Source organism: Equus asinus, chromosome 8, assembly GCF_041296235.1.
Source record: "Equus asinus isolate D_3611 breed Donkey chromosome 8, EquAss-T2T_v2, whole genome shotgun sequence".
In the NCBI taxonomy this organism is placed as follows: Eukaryota; Metazoa; Chordata; class Mammalia; order Perissodactyla; family Equidae; genus Equus; species Equus asinus.
In genome coordinates this window covers 35755510-35768302 of record NC_091797.1, presented here as the reverse complement: position 1 = coordinate 35768302, position 12793 = coordinate 35755510, and the positions used below count along the sequence as shown (strand labels likewise).

Sequence of the window (12793 nt, the reverse complement as noted above, 5' to 3'; positions counted from 1 at the left end):
TCATTACTATAACTTTGTAATATAGTTTGAAATCAGGAAGTATGATGCCTCCAGCTTGTTTTTTTTCTCAAGATTGCTTTGGCTATTTGGAGTCTTTTGTGGCTCCATACAAATTTTAGGATTGTTTTTTCTATTTCTGTGAAAAATGCTATTAGAATTTTGATAGAGATTGCACTTAATCTACAGATGGCTTTGGGTAGTATGGAAATTTTAACAATATTAACTCTCTGGTCCATAAATACAGGATATCTTTCCATTTATTTGGGTCTTCTTAAATTTATTTCACCAATGTCTTATAGTTTTTGGTGTATAGATCTTTCACTTTCTTGGGTAAATTTATTCCTAAGTATTTTATTGTTTTTGATGCTATTATAATTGGGATCATATTCTTTATTTTTTTTCACATAATTCATTGTTAGTGTACAGAAATGCAACTGATTTTTGTATATTGATTTTGTATCCTGAAACTTCACTAAATTAGGTTTAACAGTTTTTTGGGAAAGTCTTTAGGATTTTCTATATACAAGATCATGTCATCAGCAAATAGACATGATTTTGCTTCTTCCTTTACAATTTAGATACCTTTTATTTCTTTTTCTTGCCTAATTGCTCTGGTTAGGACTTCTAGTACTATGTTTAATAGGTTTGGTTAGTGTGGGCGCCCTTGTCTTGCTCCTGATCTTAGTGGGAAAACTTTCAACCTTTCACAATTGAGTAGGATCTTAGCTGTGGGTTAGTCATATATGGTCTTAAATATGTTGAGGTATTTTCCTTCTATACATAATTTGTTGAGAGTGTTTATCATGAAATCATGGTGAATTTTTTCAAGTGCTTTTTCTGCATCTATTGAAATGATCATATGATTTTTGTCTTTCATTCTATTAATGTGGTGTATCACATTTATTGATTTGTGTATGTTGACTCATCCTTGCATCACAGGGATAAATCCCACTTGATAATGACGTATGATTCTTTTCGTGTGCTATGGAATTTGGTTTGAGAATTCAAATCGTTGAGAATTTTTGCATCTATATTCATTAGGGATATTGGCCTGTCATTTTCTTTTCTTGTAGTATCTTCATCTGGCTTTGACAGCAAGGTGATGCTGCCCTCATTAAATGAGTTTAGGAGTGTTCCCTCTTCTTCAATTTTTTGTAAGAATTTGAGAATTGGCATTTTTTTCTCTGGATGATCAATCCATTGTTGAAAGTGGGGTATTGAAGTCCCCTACTATTATTGTATTGTTGCCTATTACTCTGTTCAGATCTGTTGGTGTTTGTTTAATATATTTAGGTACTTTGATGCTGGGTACATATATATTTACAATTATTACATCCTTTTGATAAATTAACCCCTTTATCATTATATAAAGACCTTCTTTGTGTCTGGTTACCAGTTTTGGCTTAAAGTCTATTTTGTCTGATATAAGTATAGCTACCTCTGCTCTCTTTTGGTTTCCATTTGCATGAAATATCTTTTTCCACCCCTTCACTTTGAGCCTATGCATATCCTTGAAGCTGAAGTGAGTTTCTTGTGGCCAGCATATCATTGGGTCTTGTTTATTTATCCATTCAGTCATTCTGTTCTTTTTGATTGAAGAATTTAATCCATTTACATTTAAGGTAATTATTGACAGGTAAGGACTTACTATCCCCATTGTTTTCTGCCTGTTTGGTAGTTCCTTTCTTCCTCTCTTACTCCCTTCCTTGTGAATTGATGATTTTCCATGGTGGTATACTTTGAATCCCTTCATATTATGTTGTGTATATCTATTATAGGTTTTTGTTTTGTGGTTACCCCAAGGCTTACTTGAAATATGCTATAGATATAACAATCTATTTTAAGCTAAAACACCTTATCTTCAATTGCATACAAAATTCTACCTTTAACTCCCCCCTTTTATTTTTTTGTTGTCATAATTTACATCTTTTTATATGGTGTATTCATTAAGAAATTATTGTAATTATAGCTATTTTTAATACTTTTGTCCTTTAACCTTCACACTAGAGTTATTATCACACCCCTATATCACAGTATTAGAGTATTCTGAATCTGACTGTATGCTTAGCTTTACCAGTATGTTGTATATTTTTATTTATTTTCATTTTACTACTTAGTGGCCTTTCATTTAAGCTTGAAGAATGCCTTTTGGCATTTCTTATAAGGCAAGTCTGGCAGTGATAAACTTCCTCAGCTATTGTTTTTTGGGGAAAGTCTTTACCTGTCCTTCATTTCTGAAGAACAACTTGCTGGGCAAAGCATTCTTGGTTGGTAGTCTTTTTCTTTCAGCACTTTGAATATATCATCCCATTCTCTCCTGGCCTGCGAAGTTTCTGCTGAGAAATCAGCTGATAGCATTATGGGGGTTCTCTTATATGAGAGAAATTTTTTCTTGCTGCTTTAAAAATTCTCTTTGATTTTACACAATTTTATTATAATGTGTCTCAGAGAAGATCATTCTGGAATGAAATTTTGGGGTGACCTGTTAGCTTAATGAACTTGGATATACAATCTCTCCTTGGGTTTGGGAAGTTCTCAGCCATTATTATTCTTTTTTTTAATTTTTATTGAGTTTATGATAGTTTACAACCTTGTGTCAGCCATTATTTTTTAAACAAGCTTTCTGCCCCTTTCTCTCTCTCTTCTTTTTTTGAGATTCCAATTATGTGTAGATTGTTCCTCTTAGTATTAACCCATAAGTCCCATAGCCTTTCTTCATTCCTTTTTATTCTCTTTTCTTTTTGTTCCTCTTCCTGGATAATTTCAAATGATCTGTCTTTGAGATCATTGATTCTTTCTTCTGCTTGGTCTAGTCTGCTGTTGAAGCTCTCTATTGAATTCTTTAGTTCAATCATTGTATTCTTCAGCTCTAAAATTTCAAATTCTAGTTCTTTTTTACATTTTCTATCTCTTCATTGAACTTCTTATTTTGTCCTTGTGTTGTTTTCCTGATTTCATTAAATTATTTATCTGTGTTCTCTTGTAGCTCTCTGAGTACCTTTAGAACAATATTTTGAATTCTTTGTAGGGCAATTCTTGTATTTCCATTTCTTTGGAGTCAGTTACTGGAAGTTTACTGTATTCGTTTCATGGTGTCATGTTTCCTTCATTCTTCATGATCCCTGTAGTCTTACGTAGGTGTCTGCACATTTGAAGAAGCAGTCAGCTCTTTCAGATTTTATGAACTGACTTTAGTAAGGAAAGACCTTCCCCTGCAGGTAAGGGCACACTGGAGCATGCTGCGTCTAGTAGGCACCCTGGGTCTAGTAATGTAGGATACCAGGTGTAGGGGTGTCTGGTGGCTCTGGGTCCAGGTGGCATGGTGACTCATCAGCTCAGGCCACTGGGGTCCACAACATCAATAACTGCATGGTCCTTGGATAGCACTGAGGGGGTCCACAGAGGCTGCAAGAGCTGTTAGAGTCCTTAGCAGTGCCTGGGTTCAGCAGCCAGGGATCAGCAGGCCCTGGTGGTGGCCGGAGCTGGTGGTATGCATACATTTGGCTTCAGGGGCCAGCTGCAGATGCCTGTATAGTGGCAGGGGCTGGCAGCAAAACACACATATTAGTGGGGGCCTGGCCAGCAGCTAGGGCTGGGGTCGACTACAGGCACATTGGCAGCTGCAGGGGCCATGGCTGTTGGCATGTATTACCATGGCTGCTGGTTCTTGCCATGGGTGCATGGCAGTGGAGCCTAGTGTCAGGAGTTAAGCCAGGGGCATGCTGGTGCACAGCTGTAGGGGCCAGCTGTAGATCACCCCAGTGGTGCAGGCTAGTGATAGGAGATAAGACTGAATCTGGGACCAGCAGCAGCTTTGGGAGCCTTGGCTATTGGTGTACACTTACTTGGATGCAGGATCTTGCCACAGGTGCACAAACAGCAATGGGGGCTGGTAATAGGTGTCAGGCCAGCAGCATGAAAGTGCATGACTGGAGAGGCTATCCCTGAGCATGCGTACAGCAGTGAGGGTCAGCCGTGGATGTCCAGGCTGATGTCTTGGACTCATGCAGTTGCAGAGGCTTGGACTGGCTGCTGGTGCAGGTCCAGGATTCAGTGGGGATGGTGGATTTGAACCAGTGAAACACTGGGCCGCCACAGCAGAGTGCGTGAACTTAACCACTTGGCCACAGGGCCAGCCCCGGAACCTCAAATTTATCTGTAATATTTAATGCTCTTTAAAAAAATCTGAAGCTGGCCCCATGGCCAAGTGGTTAAGTTCTGCACTCTGCTGCAGTGGTCCAGGGTTTTGCCAGTTAGGATCCTGGGTGCAGATATGGCACCGCTGATCAGGCCATGCTGAGGCAGCGTCCCACATGCCACAACTAGAAGGACCCACAACCAAAATATATACAACTATGTACCAGAGGTCTTTGGGGAGGAAAAGGAAAAATAAAATCTTAAAAAAAAAAAGTCTGAAGCACATATGGCAAAATGTGTACATTTGTTAATTCTAGGTTATGTTTATAAGAGCGCTTCTTATATTATTCTCTTCTTTTCATATTAATTTTTTCAAAACAAAACAATTTAGTTAAAAAAGTAAAATTATAAAAAATGAGCAATGGATTTATATAGATATTCAAAATAATTCTTAAATTCTAAAATAAAAGTTCAACCTCCCTACTACTTGAGGAAAATACAGATAACGAGATACAAAGACAATAATGAGATAAAACTTTGTATTCATCAGATTGGCAAAATTTTTTTTAAAATATCCAAAGCTGATTAGGATGTGGAAAAATGGGACTCTTCATACATTGCTAGTGGGAGTGCAAATGGTCACTGTCTTTTTGGAAAGCATCAAGGCAAATGATAGAAAATGCAATCAGTTGTAACTAGAAAGCATATTATAAGAAAAGTAAAATGTACACAAGATTTCTAAAAGGTTTTCAGACTTCAAGATAAGTCCAGGACTGTGAGGTAGGAATGAGGTAAAGGGACAGCCTACACAGAGATATCCTGTAACCAGTTTCCCTAGGAGAGAGAAAGAGACTTTGCTTAGTTAAAAATACAAGTCAGAAGGGCTGGCCCCGTGGCCGAGTGGTTAAGTTTGCGCGCTCCACTGCAGGCGGCCCAGTGTTTCGTTGGTTCGAATCCTGGGCGCGGACATGGCACTGCTCATCAGACCACGCTGAGGCAGCGTCCCACATACCACAACTAGAAAGACCCACAACGAAGAATATACAACTATGTACTGGGGGGCCTGGGGGAGAAAAAGGAAAAAAATAAAAAATAAAATCTTAAAAAAAAATTCAAGTCAGAAATTGAAAGTAACAAAAGCAGTTCTGTTAGAATATCTTGATGATTGAAATGTTTCCTGCAGTGGTGAGATTGGATGAGGTTATCATATGACCCCATTTAAAAGGAGTAAAGAGTTTAAAGTCCTCTATAGAAATTACACATGTGCAGAGAGCAAAGAAAAACAACCATAAAAATAAATGCATGGGGTAACAGAAGTCAGTTTATAAGTAACAGTTTAGCATTCAATATAATATTGGACTGAATCGCTCAACAAAAGGAAGGATCAGTCATGGGATTAAAAAAAACAACAAAACGTAATGTCTCTTTTCTTCCTTAAAAAGACCCATTAAAAGACATGAGCACAAATCCAGAGATAGTTTAAGGGCTGCTGTGCCAACACAAATCCAAAAATCTGTGGCAGGCTCACCTGTCTCTCTCTGCTGGGAGAAACTGCAGGCTTCCTAAACACCCCAGCTCCAACTTACATATGAGCAAGGACAAGGGAAGAAGCTGAAAAGATCTGGTCTTCACTTGACTCAGTTATCTAAGGAGATTGTTTAAATTGTTGGGTTGGCCTATGTGATGACTAATTTCATGTGTCAATTTAGCTAGGCTATGGTACCCAGATATTTGGTCAACGGGAGTCTGGATGTTGCTGTGAACGTATTTTTTAGATGAGATTAACATTTAAATCAGGAATCTTTGAGTAAGGCAGCTTCCCTCCCTGATGGTGGACCTCATCAATCAGTTGAAGTTAAGAGGAAAAGACTGGGGGCCTGCCGGGTTGCTCAGTGGTTAAGTGCACACGTTCCACTTCGGTGGCCCAGGGTTCGCCAGTTCGGATCCTGGGTGCGGACATGGCACTGCTTGGCAAGACATGCTGTAGTAGGCGTCCTACATATAAAGTAGAGGAAGATGGGCATGGATGTTAGCTCAGGGCCAGCCTTCCTCAGGAAAAAGAGGAGAATTGGCAGCAGATGTTAGCTCAGGGCTAATCTTCCTCAAAAAATAAAAAAGACTGAGGTCCCCCTGAAGAAGAGAGAATTCTGCCTCCAGACCGCCTCCAGCTGCAACATCAACTCTTCCCTAGAAGTGGGTGGGTCTCCATCCCATCCCCCTCACCCTGTGGAGTTTGAACTTGCCAGCCCCCACAATGACGGGAGCCAATTTCTTAAATCTCTTTCTATGTACACATCCTATTGTTGTGTTTCTCTGGAGAATCTTGACTAATACAGCCTGTATAATCTCAACCTGTACTCTCAAAAATTATGCTACTTAGGCAATAAATGACATCAAAGAAAACTGGCAAGAAGAAATGTAAATATGGTTGCAGCTGAGGCTCTAAACACTTTTATCAGAACACATCAGACTGCGTAACATTCTTGTACCACAGAAGCACTGTGCCCAGAGCCCAGTACAGAGCTCTTCGTGATTCCTCACTCTGAGAGCCACATTTTAATCAAGATACCCACAGACTGGAGCACCTTCAAGGAGGACACTAGGATGGCGAGCAGCTTTGAAATCCCATTGCTGGAGGCGTGGACAAGGATCTGGTGTCAGCCCTGAGGAGACTCCGAGTACATGAGAGCTGCTTTCTGAACGTTAGCAGGTTTGTAGTGGACGTCTGCCTGTCCTGTGGTCTCGACTTCATGCAGGTTGTTTTGGGCTGAATCGTGACCCTCCAAATTCAGATGTTGAAGGCATAACCCCAAGTACCTCAGAATGTGGCTGTATTTGGAGAGAAGGCCTTTAAAGAGGTCACTAAGTTAAAATAAAGCCATTAGGGTGGGCCCAAGTCTAATCTGACTGGTGCCTTTATGAGATTAGGACATGTAAAGAGACATCGGAGATATTCCCTCACAGAGAAAAGACCATGTGAGGACACAGCAAGAAGCTGGCCTACTGCAAGCCAAGGACGGAGGCCTCAAAAGAAACAACCTTGATCTTGGACTTCTAGCCTCCAGAACTGTGAGAAGATAAATTTGTATTGCTTAAACCACCCAGTTTGTGGTATTTTGTTAGGACAACCCTAGCAAATTAGCATACAGATTAACTCCCACATGGCAGTAGACGCCGTCTTACATCACCCCCAGCTCCGAGGGTCCGGCTCCTCACAAGGGGTCTCCTTACCCCCAACACCTCCCACTGCACACAGCAGTGCTCCTGGCTGTTTTCCCTCCATTCCAAACTCCTCAGTGCAGCCGCTCCACAGTCCTCTAGGTGGGATGTGAGCTGGTTCAAGCTCTCTGGACTACACATTGACAATATATACTAAAATTCTTCAAAAATGCACATGAGGCCTTTTGACCCAGCAATTCCATGCCTAAAAATTTGCCCTATGGAAATAATCAAAAGTGTATATATATATACATATATATTCAGAGAAAAGAGACAAGAAGGATAACTTACTTGTTCATGACAGCAGATATTTAGTATTTTTATGTGCCAGGCACAGTTCTAGATATTTGTGGTAGACATTAAAGTGAACAAAGTAGACAGAAGCCCCACCCACTGAGGAAAGCCAGGCAAATTAGCTAAGCAAGTGGCTTATATATTAGAAGGTAATAAACATTATGGGGAAAAAAATAAAGCAGGAAGGGGGCACAGGGAGCAGGTGGTAAGGTTCCATTTTTCAATAGGTTGGTCAAAATGGGCCTAAGGTGGTGATAATTGGGCAAGAACTTGGCAGTTAACGGCAAAATGCCAGTAGCTGTTATGGCTGGTTGGTGGAACTATGGCTATTTTCTTTTATACTTTTCTATACTTTCCAAATATATTACAATGAACATACTTGCTTCTGCAGTGTAGAAAAAACCCACAATAAATATTAAAAAAAATCTTCAGTCGGCCCAGGACAAAGTCTAAACAGCTGACGATAAGTAAGGGCCTCCTCCTTCCATCTAACTGATCCTTAGTTCCTCCTCAAGATGAGCTGTCTTTTCCAGTCAGACTGATAATCTGTGACCCAAATTTGCCAAGTAGAGTTGCCAGATTTAGCAAGTCAAAGTACAGGACACCCAGTCAAATCTGGATTTTAGATAAATGATGAATAGTGCAGTATTGGGACATATTTACACAAAAAAGTTATTTTTCTGAAGTTCAAGTTTTACTGAGCATCCTATATTTTATCTGGCAACGCAGATAAAGTGAGACTCCTTCCCCATCTGCTGGAAGAATCTCTCTTTTCCATTTTCCCAAGTCTTTCCAGTTAAGCCAGAGGGTGGGGAGGCAGGAAGGGAGCGGGTGGGACTGAAAGACAAGCCTGCCTGTCAGCTCCTGTATAAGATATACATGGGGTGGGGGTGTAATTAATGGGGCTCTTTCTTGACCTTAGCTTGTGACTTCCCTGTAGATAAAGGATGCACCTTTGATCAGAGGCCCCGACCCTGGAGTCAGGTAAGTAGGTGAATGTCCAAAGGCTCTGATGTTCTCCCCAGAAAAGAAATTCTGTTTTAATTTAGAGGACATTTATTCCAATCTTCTAGTTATTTTAATTCGGGTAAAATGTCCTTAGTCATTTTCTTTAACCCAAGAGTGTTAAAAAAATTATTTTTTTTGCTTCTTTACATGTTGAATAATTTAAGGAAGCTTTGAAATGGACAGCTTTTGTTCTAAACAAGGACACATCCCCATCTGTCTGACTACCCTTTACGTCACACTGTCCCCTACCCCTTCGTTAGCACCACAGGGACCTCAGAGCATCTTAAAGCTGATCTCTGAGTCAGAGTCACGGTCCTGTCACAAGGTTAACTCAGAGCTTCTGCTAAGTCTGAAGGGGGCAAGGCTGATACTCCCGTTCTCCTGCAAGACAGCAGTGTGCTCTGGCCCCTAGCTGGCACAGGAGAGCTGCTGGGCTCAGGCTGCCAGAAACTCCCGGGCTAACATCCAGCATCTGCAGCGCACCAAGCTGCCTAACACCCACCAGCTGTCCCAGTTAGTCCACATCACAGACGATGGGGAAGCAGTGGGATGCCGCACCCAGGGCGCAGTATAATCCCATCCAAAGACAAATTCTAGAAAAAACTTCCCCTTAAGACTGCGAGAATAAAGGTTCTTACAACCATGACTGTGTTTTTCTATCTTGACGTCTTCAGCACTCACTGTAGTCCCTGGAGCAAAATAGCTAATTTTTGTTGCCATATTAAACTGAGCCATTTCATAGAGGCTCTATGTACTGCAGTGACAAAAATCTTTAGGCTATGTCATTAAATGAAAATAGAACAGTGTTTAGCATGCAAAATTTTGCTTAATAAAAGGGAGAAATAGGGCCCAGTCCGGTGGCGCAGCAGTTGAGTTCCCATGTTCTTCTTCAGCGGCCTGGAGTTTGTAGGTTCAGATCCTGAGTGTGGACATATGCACTGCTTATCGAGCCAGGCTGTGGCAGGCGTCCCACATATAAAGTAGAGGAAGATGGGCACAGATGTTAGCTCAGGGCCCATTTTCCTCAGCAAAAAGAGGAGGATTGGTAGCAGATGTTAGCTCAGGGCTAATCTTCCTCAAAAAAAAAAAAAGGGAGAAATACAAATAGATATACTTGTATTTACTACTTTGTAAAGAAACATTGAAAGGATATACAGGAAACTAGTAAAAGTGTTTACCTGTGCAGCAGAGATGAGTAGTGGCAGATAGGGTAAATAGGGGCAGGGCGGGTGTAAATCTCGACGCACATCTTTTTATATATTAATTTTTGAATCAAGTGAATGTATAACCCTTTAAAAGTTAAATTATATAGTTAATATTAAATTATATATTATATTTTTTTAAATCATTTTGTCATGGCAAAAAGCTGAACTGGAAATAGGAAACTACCCTCTCCAGGTGTCTCTGATCTTTCCTCCTGGACCAACAAGACACCATACTTGAGTTTCTATGACTTTATAACTTTAGTGCCCATCACGCAGTCTAAAATTTCCTTTTTTTTTTTCTTTTTTCAAATCTGCAATGCCATTTGTTATAATTTCTAGTTCTCTGCCGGATCTTTCAAGCTTGGCTTTTATTTCTTTGAAGGTAGCATATCCATAGTTGTCATACAGTCTGTGTCCCATAATCCCAGTGTCTGAAATCTCCATGGGTCTGATTGTATTGTCTGTTTCTGCTTTTTTTACTGGTGGTCTCTTGTCTCTCTGATGACTGGGTATTTTTGCTTGTGTGCTAGACATATTTAAAAAAGTATTTGTAGAAATAATTCAAGGCCTAGATGATGATAGCTTCTTCCCAAAAGGGTTTTCTTTTTTGACACTAGCAGTCTAGTGTACCCTTAAACAGGTTCAACACCTGTGATTTTGGAGGCCGGAAACTCCATTTCTAGTTCCTTAACCCTTTGAAGGCTGCCAAAAATGCAGCTTGGAATCTCAGCAACCTGCAGGATAAACAAATGTCTCCAGACAGAATCAGCCCCAAGTTCCAGGCTCACCTCTATAGATTCCTTTCCCAAATTTTGGCCCAGCAATTCCTCACTAGCCCTTGGAATTTTTTATGTACCTTAAAAATATTTTATCCAGCTTTTTAAGCTGCCTTCACTTAGAGGAAGTCTGAATTACTCTGTCCACTAATGAGAGTGGAAACCCTTCTGATGCAGGTTCACTCCTCTCTGGACCGTCTCTGGAGCTTTCAGACAATTTTTTTCTTCTTTTTACCTTTAGTAGTGAAGTCTGTACAGACTTTTCTTATGCATAGGCACTGCTCCCTTCATCCCCACTTAGGGCTGAAATAAAATCTTGCATCCTACACACAATATTCCAGAAGAGCTGGAGTCAGAGCAGTCCTCCTTACTAGGCTCAGAAAGAGTCTGTTTGTGCATATATTCATGATGCGGCCTCTAAAACGCAGGCACAGGCTGCAGCTGCGAGGATTCTAGCTTCAGTGCAACACCAGCATAAGGAATTATTGCCCTGTGGCATGAAGGCCCCTGATAGGTCTCAGTTTGCAGACCAGGATTTGACAATGAGATTGGAGCTGCAGCCAACTCTGGAGACAGAAAGAGGAGCCAAAAAGAAAACACACAAAGGTGCAAACAATGCATTAAAACCCTGTAAGCCAGCCAGGACTTCCGCAGGCCGCTCTTCTTAACAAAGCTTTTTCATTCCGTTGGTTTGGGGTGAGCTGTTCCCAGATCTTTCGCTAAATGATTTGGGAGAGGGATGACTTGAAGGACTGAGGGTCCTGCAGGGAAAAAGTTCAGTGTCCGGCTTTCTGAAGTTGCCTCTGTTGTAGGAGATCAAGTGTTAATCTTTCCAGAGTCACTTACAGTCCCTGCTTTTGGCGACCACTCTCAGGGGTCTTTAGAGCGCGCTTTTCTGGGCTCTGGGCTTCTGTTTCTCCATCTGTAGAGTGGACATGGCTACTCTGCAGAGGTCTGAGACGCGCAGGACCGAGGTAGGGCACTGGCGCCGGCGCCCTGAAGTCGGCAAGGTCAGGAAAGGCCAGAAGGCGGCAGTGCGGAGACCCGAGAGGACCTGCTGGCGGTGAGAAGAGGACACCTCGGTTTTGGCGGCGGGCTCAGCGGCGGTGATCCGCCTACTGCGCAGAGAGGCGGGACAGGCCACCGGCCTCGAAGGGGCTGGGTCAGGATGCGGTTCGGGGCGTTAGGGCGGTTGGGGCGAGCACGACCGGATGAGCGCGCTCTGGAATGAGCCGGGCGCGCGCCCCTACTGCTAAATAAGTGACGGCATTTTGAAAAAGCAAGTGGTTTGAGGGTAATCCTGACTCTATATTGCCCCACTTTCAGTTGAGGTGGATTTTTTTGTTTTTTAATTCCAAAGCACATATTCGATCATGAAAGCCACGAAAAAGGTTGGAGAGGTGGGGCTGGAAACACCCGAGAGCCCTCCTGCGTGCTGGTGAAGGTTTTTGCGAACCAAGGCAAATGCAGGCTTTGCCTCTGGAATTCTGGAGCTGCTGCAAAGATAGGAACGAAGACAGTCTGAACACGCGGAGCCGCAGCCCCTTGGGACGGTTATGGATTTTCAGCAGGGACTTCTAAGTGGAGTGGCCTTTGGCACACTCAGCCAGGGCGCCAGGGAGGGAGCTCTGCTTCTCAGCTGTCACTCCATCCGTTGAGCTTCGCCAACCAGTGCACCCAAGCAACCTCTTTTCCTGTTCAACTCTCCTTAGAGCCTCCTGATGAAAAAGGGCCCATCTGTGGTGCCTTCGTGCTTCACACTGTCACGGCTGCAGAACGCTCACGGGGTGGGGGTGGGGAAGGGTCCGGGTCTGTGGGGCTTCAGGCTTACACGTTGTTGGGTCCTCTTCAAGAAAAAGGATACAAAATGAGAAATATAAAATTAGGAACCAAAGTTAATGCTTACTTAGCATGAGAAAATTAGTGACAACAAATTACAAATTTTAGAAAGCTGACAAATACCACAAACATCAAAAAATTCAGAGAGGGGCTGCCCAGCGGCGGAGTGGTTAAGTTCGTGCGCTCCGCTTAGCTGGCCCAGGACGGCCCAGGGTTTGGCCGGTTCTGGTCCTGGGCGCGGACATGGCACCGCTCATCAAGCCCTCCTGAGGTGGCGTCCCACATGCCACAACTAGAAGGACCCACAACTAAAAA

The 12793-nt window shown here is 42.2% G+C and overlaps 1 long non-coding RNA gene across 1 annotated transcript in view; it reads left to right on the top strand.

The window, feature by feature from the left end:
- Positions 1–12793, top strand: part of LOC139045868 (uncharacterized) — a 27236-nt gene extending 14443 nt beyond the window's left edge. The window contains exons 3-4 of the long non-coding RNA XR_011505123.1: positions 8591–8634; positions 11568–12793. This is a non-coding gene — a long non-coding RNA (uncharacterized lncRNA). The remainder of the gene's footprint in view (positions 1–8590; positions 8635–11567) is intronic.